General features: G+C 38.4%; 1 protein-coding gene and 1 pseudogene across 1 annotated transcript in view; one reads left to right on the top strand and one right to left on the bottom strand.

Moving 5' to 3' along the window:
* Nucleotides 1-18,743, top strand: part of FOXP2 (forkhead box P2) — an 849,049-nt gene that overhangs the window by 59,898 nt on the left and 770,408 nt on the right. The gene's annotated exons all lie outside the window — the stretch shown is intronic.
* LOC112300232 (GTPase KRas pseudogene) lies at nucleotides 2,321-2,882 on the bottom strand (annotated as a pseudogene).

Here is an 18,743-nt window from a genome sequence, read left to right on the forward strand (position 1 = left end):
TTTTCAATTTTTTGTTCTTCCTCTTCTCCTTCTGGCACCCCTATAATTTGGATTTTGGAATGTTTCAAGATGTCCTGGAGGTTCCTAAGCCTCTCCTCATCTTTCCAAATTCTTGTTTCTTCCTTCTTTTCTGGTTGGATGTTTCTTTCTTCCTTCTGGTCCACACCATTGATTTGAGTCCCAGTTTCCTTTGCATCACTATTGGTTCCCTGTACATTTTCCTTTGTTTCTCTTAGCATAGGCTTCATTTTTTCATCTAGTTTTCTAACAAATTCAATCAATTCTGTGAGTGTCTTACTAACCAGTGTTTTGAACTGTGCATCCCATAGGTTGGCTATCTCTTCCTCACTTAGTTGTATTTTTTCTGGTGCTTTGAAGTGTTCTATCATTTGTGCCATTTTTTTTTTTTTGTCTTGGCGTGTCTGTTACTTAAAGGGGCGGAGATTTATTTGCTCCCCGGGGCAGGGTTATGCTGGTCGCTGAGCCTTGACACTGTACGTGGGGGAGGGTCCGAGAGGGAGCAATGGCGCCTGCTCCACTCTCCACCGCATTGCAGTAACTCCCTCCACTACCCACAATCAAACTGGGCCCCTCTAGTGCTGGTTCCCGAGTGGTTGGGCTTTTGCAACCTCTAGGCCCCTGTGCGTCTCTCCAATGATCTCTCCTGTGAAGCTGGGAGTCTCTCCTGCTGCCGCCCCAAACCCCAGGGGCATTTTCAATCAGAGACTTGAGGCTTTATTTCCCAGTGCTGGAGCCCTGGGTTACGAGGTCTGCTTCGCTCCCCACCGTTTGTCCAGGTTTATCCGTGCGCGAGTGTGGTGCCGCTGGGTGCTACCCGCCGCTATGACTGCCCCGTTCTCCGCCACTCTGGGTCCGGCCCTCTCGGTTTATCTGTGTGCAAATGTGGGGCCACAGGGTCTGCTAGTGGTCAGACTGCCTGTCCGGTTTGTCCCACACTTCGCCAGTCTTGGTCCCACCGCAGCCACGCGAGTCCTCTCCACCCACGTGCCTGTCTCTGCCCTTCCTACCGGTCTGGATGTATGTTTCTTTTTTATCTACTTGGTATCTGACTTCCCTGCTGTTCGACTTTCTGTCAGTTCTGGTTGTGCGAGGAGGCACAGTGTGTCTACCTATGTTGCCATCTTGGTTCTCGAGGGGCTTACTTCTTAAGCACAGTTCTGGGAGTTACCCTAATCTGGAGCAAAGGAATGGGATGTGCCTGGTCTCATTTCAAATGCATTTCCTGGCATACTTATGCCAGGGTATTCTTTACTTTTTGTTCATTTGTAAATAGGTCCTATTGGTAACTGATAACAATATACCGATAAAGCAAAATTATTGACTATCCATCAAATCCTTACTAGATGCCAACTATACTAGGCCTTGGAGAGAGAACAGTTATAATGACATCCAGGCCAACTATGAACCATTAATTTTTTTTTATAAAAGAATATCAGAAAAATCAGTCTATGCCTTTGTGTAACTATTTTTCCAATTCCTTGTTTACTTGCTGTACCATAGAGAGTGACTCTGTCCTGATCTGTATCTATATTCTTCAGCACTTCCAAATTTTGAGAAGCCTCAAGTCGTAGCTAACTTTCAAAGTTTGTAAGTAAAGTAGACAGTCCACTGTAACACCATTCCCACAGAGAAGCATATTTACAAAACTACTAGATTTCAATACCAAATATAGTCAGGAAGGTATTTACAGCCAAGCTCTAACATATATTTTAAAATTTCCCGCATCAAAGAGTATCACCCAGGAATTCACTGGTCTTACCAGTTCATAGTCTGTTTAAAATGATCCAGAAGTGGATGCTTAAAACAAACATATGCCTAAATACAAAGTAATTACAGTTAGGTGCAGTTCAGGGACCAACACAGAACAACAACTGGATGTAATAACATTTCCCTACATAAATTTGCTTTACCCTTTTTTTGCCACAAAAAATTTTAAATTTGTTTATGATTTGAAAATGATATAGGAACAACCAATAAACATGAGGCATCATGCTTCCATTTCTCAGGTTCAAGTGAGGAAGTAATCAAATGCACACACCAAAAACCCCAAGAAAGAAATCTCAGTTTCTTCTTATTTTCCCCATAGGCATTGTTAGTTTGAAAACCAAAACTCAGAGAATACTGGTGCTTAGAGGAAAAAAAGATTTCACTGTCATTTTAAAATAAGAATTCAAAATAAAAGTTAACGGCTTGGATGGTGCAGCAATAAAATTAGGTAATGCTGAAACAAATGTTAATTTAGTGTAACATATAAAAATTACCACTTAAGTATACCTTGAGAAATAAGTACAAACTGTATTTACATAATCATACACTTTGTCTTTGATTTCTTTTTCTTCCTTTTACCATCTTTGCTCAACTTTTCTTTATGTTTTCAAATTTCTTGAACTAATGCATAGAAAGCATTGTTAATGCCTTGTCTTGTCTTTGCTGATGTTTCAGTAAAAGGAATTCCAAACTTCTGGCTAAGTCCTGAGCCTATTTTGTGTCTGCTGTTCTAGAAGGCAAATCACAATTATTTCCTACCACAACCATGGGTACACCTTCAGAGTCTTTAACTCTTTTCACTTCTTCTCTATAATAGTATCATCAAATGAGTTAATATCATTTAAGGCAAGGATGCAAAGAAAGCCCTCTCCAGTCCTCATGTACTGGTCCCTCATTGCACTATACTCCTTTTGACCTGCTGTGTTGAGAATATCCAAGAAACAGGTTTTTCCATCAATAATTACTTTTTTCCTGTTGAAATTCTCTATTGTAGTATCATATTCATCCACAAAGCGATTCTGAATTACCTATATTGTCAAGGCACTCTTGCCTATGCCAACAGCTTCAACTACCACAAGTTTATACTCAGCCATTTTCAGGAGGCCTGAGAGTTACTGAGCCTCTAGCCCCCCAACTCCTAGCTGCCTTCAGTGCCTTCCCAAAACTCCGCCATTTATAACCTGGACCCTGGTTCTCAGTCCTAAAACTTAGGTGATCCATCCTCCTTCCCAGAGTCTATTTTCTCCTCCTATGCCAGTTTCCTTTCTACCTGCCAGGCATGTTTAAGAAGCTGACACCCACAATGGTGTGCAGAGGACCTCCCAGCAACTGGGAAGCCCCATAGTCGCACTTCCTGGTGTGTGGGGGTGGTCCACCTGCCACAAGTGACTAGGGCCCCACATTGGGCTCCACTACTGTAATGGAACAACCAGTGGGGTCCCACTGCCTGCCGCCCACATTTAATAACTCTTGAGACAGAGTCTGGTGGAAAGAAAAATGGAATTTTTATTTACATATACACATATACATATCCACATACACATACATATGTATACACATAATAGATTACTTGATGCCCACCCCACCTATGCTGTGGAGGAGGGAACAGGCTGCTGGCAGGTGGTCACTGCAGTAGTTTCTCACAGCTTTGCATCCAGGGGAAGGGTGAGGGGCTTGTTGCCCAACCACCTTCCAGGACCTGCTCCCCTCGCACCACCATAGGGACCTCTCAGCCCTAATCACCCTTCCCCACCCTACAGCCTCCTACTTACCAGCCTTGCTTGTAGTACCTACAATGCCCGGCGTCAGGCCCAAAGCACTCAGTGAGAGTCGTCAGGCCTGATCCTCCCTGGCTGCACTGGAACTGCAGAGGACTGGTCTGCACTGGTGTGGGCCTCGGGCAGGTGACAGCCACCATGGCTTCTCACTTGCGGGGGGGGGGGGGGGGTTGTTGGGCCCACACCAGAGGTATGGACTGAAGGTGGGCAGCAGCTGCTGCCTCCCACCTGGGGAAGGGCTGTGGGGCTTGTCTGGGCTGCACTGGGCGCCGGGGCTGTGGGTGGGCAGCTGCCGCCATGGCTTCCTCCATGGGGAAGGGGGCATGGGGCTTGCTAGGGCTCATGCCTCCCCAACCCACCAGCTGGAGCCTCCCTGAGCTCACCTGCTGAGCTTTCTCCCTGTCTTCCTGCCCTGGAGTGCTGCGGCATGGGGCACTCAGAGTCCCTCAGACTAAGTCCCCATCTCAGGATCTCTGCTTCCAGCCGCAGATCTACCAGCCAGGGGATCAGGGACCAAAAGCAAAAGCTGGACATTTTTGGAGTTTTTAAAGACTCCCACACAATCCCCCATGTGGCAGAAATGGATGGTAGGATATATTCCTCCTATCCAATCACTTTCCTGGTTTTTGGTGCCATCGTTGCACACCTTTGTCTTTTTCTGGTCATTCTCCACTGGGTTGTGCCGGTTGCCAAGGCAATGCACGCCTGCGCCCGTCTTTGGGGCTTCTCCACCCCTCCCCATTTCCAGTGGGAAGTTCTTCCCTGTTAGAGTTTTATTATGTTACCTACAGTATTAGTGTCACACACAAAAAAAATGTGCAAGAAAACTTAATACAGTCATGTACAAGTCAGATATGCATAAGTATTAAGGTATTCAACAGAAAGTAAAAATGTTAAGAGAGGATAAGGAAATACAAGTACAGGTAAAAATAATGTCTTATTACACATAGATGATACATATTTAAGAAAGGTTTAACTGAAAAACTATTGCCATAATAAAGGTGTATACTGTCATCTATCTCTCTTTTTTAAAGATTTTATTTATTTATTTTTTTAGAGAGGGAAAGGGAGGGAGAAAGAGAGGGAGAGAAACATCAATGTGTGGTTGCCTCTGGCTTGCACCCATGGCACCAGCGACCCTTTGATTCACAGTCCAGCACTCAACCACTGAGCCACACCAGCCAGAGCCATTTCTCTTTTTTTAATTACATTTTCCAACAAGAATATTTAGCCATTTTAAGTAACTATTAATTTACATTTCATTATGTGATGGTAAAAGTTAAAGCAAATTTAGTATCTTTTTGATGTGGCAGGAAGCTGAATATATTTATTAGTTGAAGAAATTATGTTTTATTGCTAGAAAAGAAAAACATTCAAATAAAGAAATCTAATTGTTTTAACAATAAGTTTATAATAGGTGATACTGTTGAGGAAATAGCTTAAATATAAGTAAATAAGGAAAAATTCATTTGTGATAATGTTGCTGGTCATAGGAATCATTTTGGAAAAACTGTTAAAATGCTGATGTACAGGTATTACATCTCTAGAGCTACTAATGAAACTTAATATTCTAGGTCAGAGTACAATATCACATGGCATTGCTAAAACTCCTTTTTTTTTCAGGAGAATAAGGAACTGAAATAGAACCCAAATTTCACTGGTCATCAGAAATACGATTGTGATTTAAAATATAAGATATATATATATATATATATATATATATACATATATATATATACATATATATATACACACATATATATATAACTACTCTTATACGCATAAATTTATAACCTCTAAATTTCTAACAAAATTTCACTTCCAATATTTTTATTGACCTGGTGAATATTTTGAGTTTGCTATTATTAATCCTAAAAACATGTCTACAATTTCCCATATAGAAACAAATATAGAAAGGAAAGAATTCTATTAGCTTTCTTTAAAATAAGACAGAGAGAAAAAGGACCAGGCACGGAGACAGACAGAGAGAGAAATAAATAGAGGCAGTTGTGTTACATGTGTATCTAAAGCCTAGGGCTTTTGAGTTTGTTAACATATATGTGAAAAATGGTTTTTTCTCTTATTCTCTATATAAGCTCAATGTATGCATTATCATGGTGGTTGGCTTAAATTTATGCATAATAAATGAAGATTTGGGAATTATCTGAAGAATCTCAGCCCTTTACAGTCAAACATATTTGAAGTATAGACAGCCTTCTAAACTTGTCAGTTGATTGTTTGGAATTGGGAATAATTCCTTCCATGATTAAAGAATGATAAATATTAATTTGCAATGAAAAACTTGAATTGATAGGAATTTTTGTTTTGATACTAGTATTTAGACATAAACTTAATTTTATTTACTTCTTTTAAATTCTTGTGGTTGGTACAACCTAGTTCATGAAATGCTTACCATTCAGCCAAAGGCTGTTTAATGTTTTGCAAATTCTCCATTCCCTCTGAGAATTTCCTAATCACCTGGTTTCTGAACAGACTTCTTCCAATCTCCATTGGGAAATGGACTATCACATATTTTCCTTGTCTTGACTGAGAAAAATAATTTATAATTTGAGGTATAATTTTGTGTTTGGGGATGGATTAGACACTTGAGCATGGAGTTAAATTTTACAATATAGTTAATAAAGAAGGGAAAAATGGAAATAAAGGAAAGAGAAGGAATAAAGAAACATCCAACCAGAAAAGAAGGAAGAAACAAGAATTTGGAAAGATGAGGAGAGGCTTAGGAACCTCCAGGACATCTTGAAACGTTCCAACATCCGAATTATAGGGGTGCCAGAAGGAGAAGAGGAAGAACAAAAAATTGAAAACTTATTTGAACAAATAATGAAGGAGAACTTCCCCAGTCTGGCAAAGGAAATAGACTTCCAGGAAGTCCAGGAAGCTCAGAGAGTCCCAAAGAAGCTGGACCCAAGGAGGAACACACCAAGGCACATCATAATTACATTAGCCAAGATGAAACAGAAGGAGAGAATCTTAGAAGCAGCAAGAGAAAAGGACACAGTTACCTACAAAGGGGTTCCCATAAGACTGTCAGCTGATTTCTCCAAAGAGACCTTACAGGCAAGAAAGGACTGGCAAGAAGTATTCCAAGTCATGAAAGGCAAGGGCCTACATCCAAGATTACTGTATCCAGCAAAGCTATCATTTAGAATGGAAGGCAGATAAAGTGCTTCTCAGATAAGGTCAAGTTCAAGGAGTTCATCATCACCAAGCCATTATTATATGAAATGTTAAAGGGACTTATCTAAGAAAAAGAAGATAAAAAATATGAACAGTAAAAATGACAGCAAACTCACAGTTATAAACAACCACACCTAAAACCAAAACAAAAGAAAACTAAGCACAGAAACAGAACCACAGAAATGGAGATCACATGGAGGATTATCCATAGGGGATTGGGAGGGGGAGAGAGGGGGGAAAGGTACAGAGAATAAATAGCATAAATGATAGGTGGGAAATAGACAGGGGGAGGGTAAGAATAGTGTAGGAAATGTAGTAGCCAAATAACTTATAAGTATGACCCATGGACATGAACTATAGGAGGAGAATGTGGGAGGGAGGGGGTGGACAGGATGGAGTTGAGTGAAGGGGCGGAAATGGGACAACTGTAATAGCATAATCAATAAATATATCAAAAAAAGAAAGAGAGGGTAATAGGACTACCTAATCTTTTTATCCAGCAATAAGCATGCCGCCTGAACTTACTTGAAGTGCAGCAAGGGAAAGTGCTTTGGTCATAAGTCCCATCTTCAGAGAGCACCTAGCTGGAGTCCATGGTCAGTGCAGGGAGGAGGAGCCAGAATGAATGATCACTCTTAGAGCACTACTTAACCAGCCAAAATAAAGCAGACCAAAAAGAGGGGAAACAAGAGTGAGTCATTTTTCTGCTGAATTCAGATATTTACTCAGACTTCTGTAATGACCTATGGACACTAGGATAACAATATTAGCATTTCATACTTGTAAAATTCATATCTAATAAGGCTCTATATTATCTACTTGTATTTTTGAACTACTTCTGTAAGATAAGGTAGATATTAAATACTCGGTGCAAATGAGAAACTAATAAAACTACTTACCAAAGTTACATGGCTAATAAATAAAAAAAGCAATGATTGAGAGTCACCACTCTTCCCCTAGTCTAGTGCTTTTTCATGTTCATGTACCACATTGCTTCTCATGAATTAGGCATGAAATGTTCACAATGCCTTCAGGGGTATCTAAACTTTTGGTGTCTCTGTGCCACACTGGAAGAAAAGTTGTCTTGGGCCACACATTAAATATATCATGACATGTGATCACACACAAAAAATCTCATAACATTTTAAGTTAATTTATGATTTTGTGTTGGGCTGTAGTCCCAGTAATCCTAGGCTGTATGTGGCCCAAGAGCCACAGGTTGGACACTCCTGCTAGATGTTAACTGCCTGGAGGGCAAAGGCAATTTGTGTCTTCTATCTTGTACCTCTTTGTAGCACAGGTGCTCACAATGGAGGCCCATCAGGAAATTTGTTAATTGAGATGTGGCCTTGATGTCACGGCAAGAGGAGTGCTTGGCATTAGACAAGTGGAGAGCAAATCCCTGGCATAAGGGTACGCTGGCTGTGCGACCTTGTTCAAGTAGTTTGATCTCTGAACTTCATACTCATATTTGTAAAATATGGATGAAAATTGTATATAGTGGTATTTTGTATGAATTAAAAATAACATTATAAAAATCCCTACATAGTAGCTGCCATATAGTAGATGCCCTCCTTTGAATAGTAACTATGTATCTTATGACTTTTTTCTTAGCCCCTCCCTCAACTTTTTTTATGCAGGAGTGTTTTGTATGTTGGTTTTGTTTTGTATGTTTTCTTATCTTAAAAAATAGGGCACTAGGATTTAGGATGGGGCAACCCATTCAGTTAAGGGAGCATCCTCATACCAGATCTCATGAATTCTGAACAGCTGGAAGAAAGGGAAATACTATGCAATATACCAGAAGTAAATATATTGTGTTCTTCATTTCTTGCCACCTTGCTAAGGCAGTTAAGTTATAAACATTTGATCCATAAATATTCTTTAGAAGAAAAATCTGACTGTATGGTTGTTCTCAGAAATGAAATATTGTCTCTTCCTCAACCAGCATTCTTTGTAAACCTGAAACTTAAAAATTAATTTTGAATTTTGTTTGTGGTATTTGCAATTGAAGCTATATTGTTTATTTATGAAGTTCTCTGAAGCTATTAGCTGTGGTATAACTTGATGTTGCTCCATTTTATTTGAGGATTGTCTCAGTTTTGCATTATTTTCATTTTTATGTTTATCAAAGCATTACATCTTATTGCTTGGCTTTAAATATGACATTTTTAGATTAATAAATTCATCATTATAATGAAGCTTTACTTTCTGGAAAAGTTTGTTTTATAAATCATCTTATAAATTTAAAATCCTTCTTTCGGTGTATCATTTTGACTACTTCTATTAGCATTTCTCTTGCATTCCACTAATGGACTTGGATAAAATGATTTCCATGTCATTCAACTTGGTATCTTAGGTAATTTCTTCTGTAGGCTAGCTGCTCTTCTGTTCTGAGTGTGACTTTCTGGACCTACAACTAAGCTGGGAACTTTACTCTTAACTTGGCTATGTTTTAAACTTAGGAAGTTGATTTTCCTAATTCTGAAATGGACTAATTTTCTGTTTTTATAATAAGGCTAATTACTTAAAAGTTTCTGTTGGAATTAGAATTATCTTTTATGTCTAATGGCCCAGACCATTTTACTCTATGATATAAGCTCCTCACAAGCAGAGCCGTCGCCCTACAGCTCACTGCCCTATATATACTATGGATAGAATTTTATGTGTGTAGTGGAAAAAATAGGTTGCTAATGTTGGATTCTTATAGGTTTCAGGAATTTCAAGGATACTTTCACACTGTCCTTTCTTTCAGTTCTAGGAAAATAGTATTGGATAATTTAGTCAAAACACAATTTCCTTTCCCATTTGTCTGGAAACAATTATTTACTGAGGAGATATGTACCCAGTGGAAGAAAGGTTTGGTAAGTGGTACATATTCTTTAGCTTGTTGATATTGGGAGCATATGTTAGTGATGCCCTAGTAAACAGCACATGATGGAAAGGTGGTTACTGTGTGTACTTAGTGACTAATCTTAAAAAAATATTGTGTCATCAGAGAGGTTTCATTTCAAGTAGGCCTAATGTATGAATTTAAACAAATATACAATTTCTGTAATGGTACTTTCAAGACCTAGTCTAAACCTAAAAAGCTATTTTTTTAAACATGGAAACTTAGAATTACATTGTACTTACTTAGAGGTCAACTTTATTATAATTCTAAAGTAAATATATGGTGAAATTGGTGTCAAGTAATTTAAACCTTAGTTTAGCAACTAGAGAAAGATAAAAATAAGACTACTTAGACACATCACATCACCTGATAGGAATGCCAATATATTTTGCTACTTCTTTAAAGTTTTTTCTATATACTTGCCACATTTATTATTTGACCAAAATAAATTGTATGTAACAGTTTGACTATTCAATAAAAGTTTGGTGTTAATTGTTTATTTTGGGGACATAGCCTCTTCTGTTTAGAATTAATTGACCTCACTTTATAAAGTATTATTTTACCACAATTTATGAATGAAATTTTATTTCATACCAAGACCAGTGGCTGACAAACAGTGTACTAAAGTTCTGAATGAATATAAAACCCTCTGTTCCTCTTCATTCAGAGTTTGCTCTCCTCTAAAAGAAGACATTTGGCTTATGAGTAATTCTTTTGTTTTTCTTTGCTTTTGTTCATACTTTTCTTGGTAAAATACTATGATTTCTTTAGAGTTTTAGAACTATTTTTTTTTTGTATACAGTGTACTATTGTTCTTCCCACCATCAGACCTGGTTATTCTTAGAGGGAATATTTTAGAATTAAGGCATTTAGGATTGTATCAAAATACAGATTTTGTTAATGTATTTAAAATATAATAACTAGATGATATGTTTAAGGTAGTCTGTACACACAGAATTTTATTTGTACTGTTAATTTAGCAACATTAAATAATCATAATCATTTTAGTTTCCCTAGTTTTGCACCATAAATTTATGTATTTATGGATTTTTAATGTTTTAAATTATTTAATTATTATTCAATTACAGTTGTCTGCATTTTCTCCCACCCCTCCACCCCACCCCAGCCAAAAGCACATCCCTCCCTTTCTTCCAACCTCCCCCTTGATTTTGTCTATGTGCTCTTATAGCAGTTCCTGAAAAACCTTCTCCCCACTGTCCCTTCCCCCTCCCCTCTGGCTATTGATAGATTGTTCTTAACTTCAACGTCTCTGGCTATATTTCGTTTGCTTTTTTCTTCTGTTGATTATGTTCCAGTGAAAGGTGAGATCATATGGTATCTGTCCCTCACCACCTGGCTTATTTCACTTAGCATAATGATCTCCAGTTTCATCCATGCTGTCGCTAAATGAATAAGCTCCTTCTTTCTCTCTGCTGCGTAGAATTCCATTGTGTAAATGTACCATATTTTGGATCCACTCATTTGCTGATGGGCATTTAAGTTGCTTGCAGTACTTGGCTATTGTAAATTGTGCTGCTATGAACATTGGGGTGCACAGGTTCTTTTGGATTGGTGTTTCAGAGTTCTTAGGGTATAATCCCAGCAGCGGAATTGCTGGGTCAAAGGGCACTTCCATTTTTAGTTTTCTGAGGAAATTCCATACTGTTTTCCACAGTGGCCTCACCAGTCTGCATTCCCACCAATAGTGCACTAGGGTTCCCTTTTCTCCACATCCTCTCCAACATTTGTTTGTGGATTTGTTCATGTTGGGCACTCTGACTGGGGTGAGATTGTACCTCAGTGTGGTTTCAATTTGCATCTCTCTGATAGCTAGTGATGCTGAGCATCTTTTCATATATCTCTGGGCCCTCTGTATGTCTTCCTTGGAGAAGTGTCTGTTCAAGTCCTTTGCCCATTCTTAAATTGGGTGGTTTGTCTTCCTGGAGTGCAGTCATGTGAGTTCTTTATATATTTTGGAGATCAGGCCCTTGTCTGAGGTATCATTAGCAAACATGTTTTCCCATACTGTTGGTTCTCTTTGTGTTTTAATGCTGTTTTCTTTAGCCATGCAGAAGCTTTTTATTTTGATGAGGTCCCATTTGTTTATTCTTTCCTTTATGTCCCTTGCTTTAGGGGACATGTCTGTGAGAATGTTGCTGTGTGGAATGTCTGAGATATTCCTGCCAATGTTTTCCTCTAGGACTTTTATGGTGTTATGACTTTTATTTAAGTCTTTTACACACCTTGAATCTATTTTTGTGTATGGTGTAAGTTGGTGATCCAGTTTCTTTTTTTTTTTTTTCATATAGCTGTCCAGATCTCCCAACACCATCTGTTGAAAAGGCTATTTTTGCTCCATTTTATGTTCCTGCCTCCTTTGTCAAATATTAATTGACTGTAGAGACTTGGGTTTATTTCTGGGCTCTCTGTTCTGTTCCATTGGTTGTGTGCATGTTTTTATGCCAATATCAGGCTGTTTTGATTACAGTGGCCTTGAAATACAGTTTGATATCAGTTATTGTGATCCTTCCTGCTTTGTTCTTCTTTCAAAAAATAGCTACCGCTATTCGGGTCATTTATGGTTCCATATAACTTTCTGAACTGTTTGTTCTATGTCTGTGAAATATGTCATGGGTACTCTAATAGGGATTGCATTGAATCTATAAATTGCTTTGGGTAGTATGGCCATTTTGATGATGTTAATTCTTCCAATCCATGAGCATGGTACATGCTTCCATTTGTTTGTGTCTTCCTTAATTTCTTTCTTCAGTGTTGTGTAGTTTTCTGAGTACAGGTCTTTTACCTCCTTGGTTAGGTTTATTCCTAGGTACTTTATTTTTCTTGTTGCTAGAGCAAATGGGATTTTTTCCTGATTTTTGTTTTTGATATTTTGTTGTTGGTGTACAAAAATGCCTTCATTTTCTGAATCCTGAATTTGTGTCCCATTATTTTGCCAAATTCATTCATTAGGTCAAGTAGTTATAGGGTTTTCTATATGCACTATCCTGTTATCTGAAAACACTGACGGTTTTACTTCCTTCTTTCAAATTTGGATGCCTTTTATTTCTTTTTCTTGTCTGATTGCTGTGGCTAGGACTTCCAATACTATGTTGAAATCGAGTGGTGAGAGAGAGCATCCTTGTGTTGTTCCTGATCTTATTTGGAAAGCTCTAAGTTTTTGTCCATTGAGTATGATGTTGGCTGTAGTTCTCTCATATATGGCCTTTATTATGTTGAGGAATGCTCCCTTTATTCCCACTTTGCTGAGTGTTTTTATCAGAAATGGGTGCTGTATCTTATCAAATGCTTTTTCCACATCTATTGATATGATCATGTGATTTCTGTGTTTGTTTTGTGTATTTGGTGTATTATGTTTATTGGTTTGTGAATATTGTACTTCCATCCCTGGGATGAATCCCACTTCAGCATGGTATATGATCTTTTTAATGTATTTCTGGATGCGGTTTGCCAATATTTTGTTGAGGATATTTGCATTTATGTTTATCAGTGATATTGGCCTTATGTTTTCTTTGTTTGTTATGTCTTTGTCTGGTTTTGGGATTAGGATGATGTTGGCTTCATAAAATGAATTTGGCAGTCTTCCATCTTCTTGAATTTTTTGACATAATCTGTGGAAGATGGGGGTTATCTCTCCCTTAAATGCTGTTTAGAATTCTCCTGTGAAACTGTCTGATCCATGGCTTTTGTGTGTCGGAAGCATTTTGACTACTATTTCAATTTCATTAGGTGTTATTGGTCTGTTCAGGCTTTCTGCTTCTTCTTCATTGAGTTTTGGAAGGTTATAGTTTTGAGAAATTTGTCCATCTCATCTAGGTTTTCACGTTTCTTGTCATATAGTTTGTCATAGTAATTTCTTACAATCCTTTGTATTTCTGTGATATCAGTTGTAGTCTGTCCTCTTTCATTTCTGATTGTGTTTATTTGGGTCTTCTCTCTCTCTCTCTCTCTTTTTTCTTTTGTTCTTGTTCAGGATGCTTAAAGGCTGGTCAATTTTGTTTATCTTTTCAAAGACTTAGCTCCTGGATTCATTGATACTTAGAATTGTGCTTTTAGTCTCTACGTCATTTAATTCTTCTCTGGTCTTGGTTATTTCCTTGTTTGTACTTGCTGTGGGTTGTCTTTGTTATTGTTCCTTTAGTTCTTGTGGCGTAAAGTTAGGTTGTTTATTTGATATATTTGTATTCTTTTTGAGTAGGCCTGTATCACTATGAACATCCCTCTCAGGACTGCCTTCGCTGTGTCCTATAGGTTTTGGATTGTTGTTTGTTTATTGTCATTTGTTTCAAGATACTTTTTCATTTCTTCCCTAATCTCACTGTTGGCCCATTCATTGTTTAATATCATGCTACTCAATCTGCATGTTTTTGAGTGTTTTGAGGTTATTTCCTTGCGGTTTGTTTCTAGTTTCATTCACTTGTGGTCAGAGAAAATGCTTGATATGATTTCGATTTTGTGGAACTTGTTGAGGCTTGTTTTGTGTCCTCTCATGTGGTCTATCTTTGAAAATGTTCCATGTGCATTTGAAAAGAATGTGTATTTTGCTTCTTTGGGATGAAAGGCTCTCTATATATCAGTTAAGTCCATTTCATCTAGGGCATTGTTCCATGCTACAATGTCTTTGTTGATATTTTGTTGGGAAGATCTATCTATTTTTGACAGTGGGATGTTAAAATCTCCTACTATAATTGTATTGCTGTCAATATCTTTCTTGAAGTCCTCCAAGATTTTCTTTATGTATTTGGTTACTCCTATGTTGGGTGCATATATATTTACTATGTTTATGTCTTCTTGATTGATTATTTCCTTGAGAATTATGCAGTGTCCTTCTGGGTCTTTTTTTATGGCTCTTTTTTTGAAGTCTATTTTGTACGATGTGAGTATTGCTACACCAGCTCTTTTCCCCCTATCCATTTCCTTGGAATATTTGTTTCGAGCCCTTCACTTTCATTCGGTGTAGGTCTTTTGTTCTGAAATTGGTCTCCTGTAGGCATCATCTGTGTGGGTCATGTTTTCTTATCCATTCCGCTATTCTGTGTCTTTTCATTGGGGCATATTATCCGTTTATGTTTAAGGTTATTATTGATAGGATTTTATTTGTTGCCATTTTTTCATACCCGTGTTCCTCTCTGTTTCACTGTTTAACACAAAGCAAGCCCTTTAGCATCTCCTGCAGAGCTGGTTTGGAGGAGGTATATTCTTTGAGGCTTCTTTTGTCCAGTAACTCCTTATTTGGCCTCCCATTTTAATTGAGAGACTTGCCAGATAAAGTAGTCTTGGTTGCAGGCCTCTGGTTCTCATTACTTGGAATATTTTTTGCCATTCTCTTCTGGCTAGGAGTGTTTCCAGTGAGAAGTCAGCTGCTAGTCTTATTGGGGCTCCCTTGTATGTTACTTCCTGTTTTTCCTTTGTTGCCTCAAAGATTCTCTCTTTGTCTTGGAATTTTGCCAGTTTAAGTATGATGTGTCTTGCAGTGGGCCTCTTTGGGTTCCTCTTGATTGGGACTCTCTGTGATTCCTGGATTTGTGTGACTTTTTCTCTAATCAAATTAGGAAAATTTTCCATCATTCCTTTTCCAAACAGGTTTTCTATCCCTTGCTCTTCTTCTTCTCCTTCTGGTATCTCTATTATACAGATATTATTATGTTTAATATTGTCCTGCATTTTCCTTAAACTCTCTTCATTCTTTCTGAGCCTCTTTTCCTTTTCTTGCTTATTCTGGGTTTTTTTTTTTTTCTACCTTTACCTCCAGTTCGCTGATCTGATCCTCTGCTTCATTGAGCCTGCTTTTGATTCCTTCTCCTGTGTTCTTCATTTCAGAAATTGTATTCTTCATTTCTTCTTGGACCTTGTTGATAGTTTCTATTTCCTTTTTCATGTTGATACAGTTTGCAGTGAGTTCATTGTAGTTTCCCTGTAGTTTTTGGTAATACACTTTGAGTTCATTAAGCTTCTTTGTAAGCAATGCTTTGAACTCAGTATCTGATAGTTGAGTTGCCTCTTTTTCAGTTAGCATTCTTTCTGAGGCTTCCTCCTTTCCTTTCATGTGGGAATTGTTTCTTTGTCTTCCCATTGTTTGTGTGACTCTTCCTGTTAGCCTCTGCCTCTTAAGTTGATCTGTTCTGACCCCCTGGATCATAGTGTAAACTTCCGTGGTAGAATACCTGTGAGATTCAGTGGTACAGTCTCCTTGATCTCCCAAGCTTACTGATCTTGGTCTGTGGTTTATGGTGGCTCTGTGTATGTCTTTGGTTTTTGGTTGTTGTTGGGTCTTTCTTTGCTGGGTCCTTCCTACCAGCTGTTTATCTGAGGGTCATTCTGTCTCCCACCTCTTGTTTTCTGTTGTGCAGGTGTGGGCAGGTTCTGTTGCAGCTGGTTCTTCCATGTGTACAAGGTTTTGAAGCTTTTCTCTTGTTCTTGTTCAGTTGTTTGTTCTGAGTAATTCCTCCACTATTTATTTGTATTTCCACATAGGTCCTGGGTTGAGTTAGTGTGGCTTCCACTCCCTCCTTCACCTTCTTGTGTTCTTAACTGTTGGTGGTTCCTTTTTGGTGGGTTTCCTCTTCCAGTAGGTATCCTGATGTTCACAGCTTCTACCTACTCTTTTTTGTGGTAGGTTGTAGGGGGAAGGTGAAATGGTTTAAGACAGCAGGAGTGTATTCTATGATATTTAAAATACCAGCCCTTAGGGAAGAAATAGGAAATCCTTTGAATATGTATAGTGTTAACCGTGATAATTCATTCACCTAGCCACTTTTTAGAAAGGGTGGAAAGAAGATAAGGCTCTTGTTGTGGATGGGAGAAAGATTGTGAGTTGGATATAGGAGTCTGTGAGCTTGTGGGAGGTCAGATTATGAGGTAAAGTGAGAGTAAAGTGTAGAAAATAGGTGCAGTGTGTGAGAGAATAGAGTTAACCACAACAGTAATAAAGTTCAGGAAACAGTGAAGTGGGCTAAGATCTAGGAGGGGTTCTGTGTAGTATTTACAAATGTATGGAACAGCTATTATTTACAATAGTAATGGAGCAACAATCATATGACAGAATGTATGTCATCTGGATAACTAGAATAGGGAGTATAGGTCCTAGAGTAGTGTGCTAATGGAACACAAATGAAGTGAAAGTTAATTGACAATACACTATGAAAGAAAGAACAAGGGGAAACCAGTCAAACAATGCAAATTAACCAGTCAAGTGAAGAAGACTAAACAGAAAGAAGAGAAATACAAAAATACTAATAAAATGAGTGATATAAGAACAATGAAAAAAATAATGTATAAAATAATACAAATATACAATAACTTACAAGTTCTGTGGAGTAGCAAAGTGAAGTTTGTTACACTGTCTCAGCTGTTAGGATGCCCCCTCTTTGGGTCCAACTCTGGTCTTTTCAGTTCCAGGTTTTATTGTCTCACTTGCGGGAATTAAAAAAAAAAATCGAAAAAAGAAGAAGGAAGGAAGAAGACATATAAAGGGAAAGAAAGAAGGAATAAATCAAGGAAGAAGGATATGGAGGAAGAAGGTGTTAAAAGAAAAAAAATACTAAAGTATTATTTTAAAAAAAGAAAAGAAAAGGCTTCTGGTTGGCTTCAAACTGGTCCAGCCAGTTTTGCTGTTCTTTTTGGCTGCAGCAGGCTCAGGGGGGCTTAATGTAGCTCTTCTCTGTTACAGACCAACACTAGGCTAGTCTCCAGCCCAGCTCCCCAGCAGTCCCCATCCCTGGTCCACTCAACCTGATGCCTCGGATATGGGCTCAGTGTCCCCCCATCCCCACAGGAGTGTTGAGTGGAGAGGAGTTTGGAGCTGCTGGTGCAGGAGAATTCCCTGAATTGCTGCCAAGTGTCTCTTCTTGTTTTTGCTTTTACTTTTTGTGAAATTCTTCCTGCTAATCCAGCCACTCCATAGAAGGAAGGGCCTGTCTTGTCACACAGCCCACCTCTCCAGCTAGACCAGAGACTGTCCGGGTCAGGGACTGACACAGCCCAACTCTCAACTCTCCCCAGCCGGCACACATGGTCTCTGTGGGTTTACCACTTGGTCCTTATTCCCCTCCCTGCAACTTTAAGCAACCAGGTGTCTCTTGGTGCTGCTCAAACCTTGTTTAGCAGGGGAGGGAGCCATTAACCTGGCTCTCTCCTAGGAGTCCTGCGGCAGTCCCCGCACTGGTCCCAGGGGCCTTATTGTCCTGAAGCAATCTTCTTACTGTCTGTTTTTTCAGTGTCCTCTATACTTTTTGGTCTCCTATCTTCATATATGCTGGGGTACTGTTGGCTGTTCATTTTGTTTCTCAGTAGATTGGCTAAGTGTTGCAACCGTGTGCAAGGGGAAGTGGACTCTGCTCCCACCTATCTCGCTGCCATCTTTTTCAACCTATCTATTTATGTTATATGTAAAACTTGTTTTGTTGTCAATTACACTTTGTCAGCAGACCAGTGTTACTCAGAAATTAACTTCTAGATGCCAAAACACCTATATTTGTTTAAAGATGTTTGATTTAATTGCTACATTGAATCTTGTTAAAACTAGATTACATAGAATGATGAACTGTATCTAGCAATGTTTGCCTGGTTTTTAGGGAAATAAATTGGACCTGCACATTTAATCTATCATTATTTGTCTGCCCTGTTTTTAAGGGGGGGGGAATGGACCTATACATTTAACATATGAAGTATTCCCAAGATTATATTTTAATAAAATACTAAACACGAGAATACCAAAACATTAGATATTTTACTTGATTTCTTGAGGGAATAAGTACTTGGTAGTCCTCACTCAATAGTAAATTGTGTTCAATGGGCTGGATGCCAAAAATATGTCAATTCTTTTGTAGTTCTGCAATTTTGTTTTCTTTAATAAAATTTAAGCATTAAATAGTAAGTTTTGGAAGTTTATCTTTCTATCAAAATTGAGACTACCTGAAGAGATTTTAGATGGATTTTGTGAAAGAGCAAGTAGATGAGTCATTTAAATTTTGTACCTGTATGAGTACCATCTCACACTGGTCAGAGTGGCCAACATAAACAAATCAACAAACAAATGTTGGAGATGATGCAGAGAAAAGGGAACC

The sequence above is a fragment of the Desmodus rotundus genome, chromosome 6, assembly GCF_022682495.2.
Source record: "Desmodus rotundus isolate HL8 chromosome 6, HLdesRot8A.1, whole genome shotgun sequence".
NCBI classification, from domain to species: Eukaryota; Metazoa; Chordata; class Mammalia; order Chiroptera; family Phyllostomidae; genus Desmodus; species Desmodus rotundus.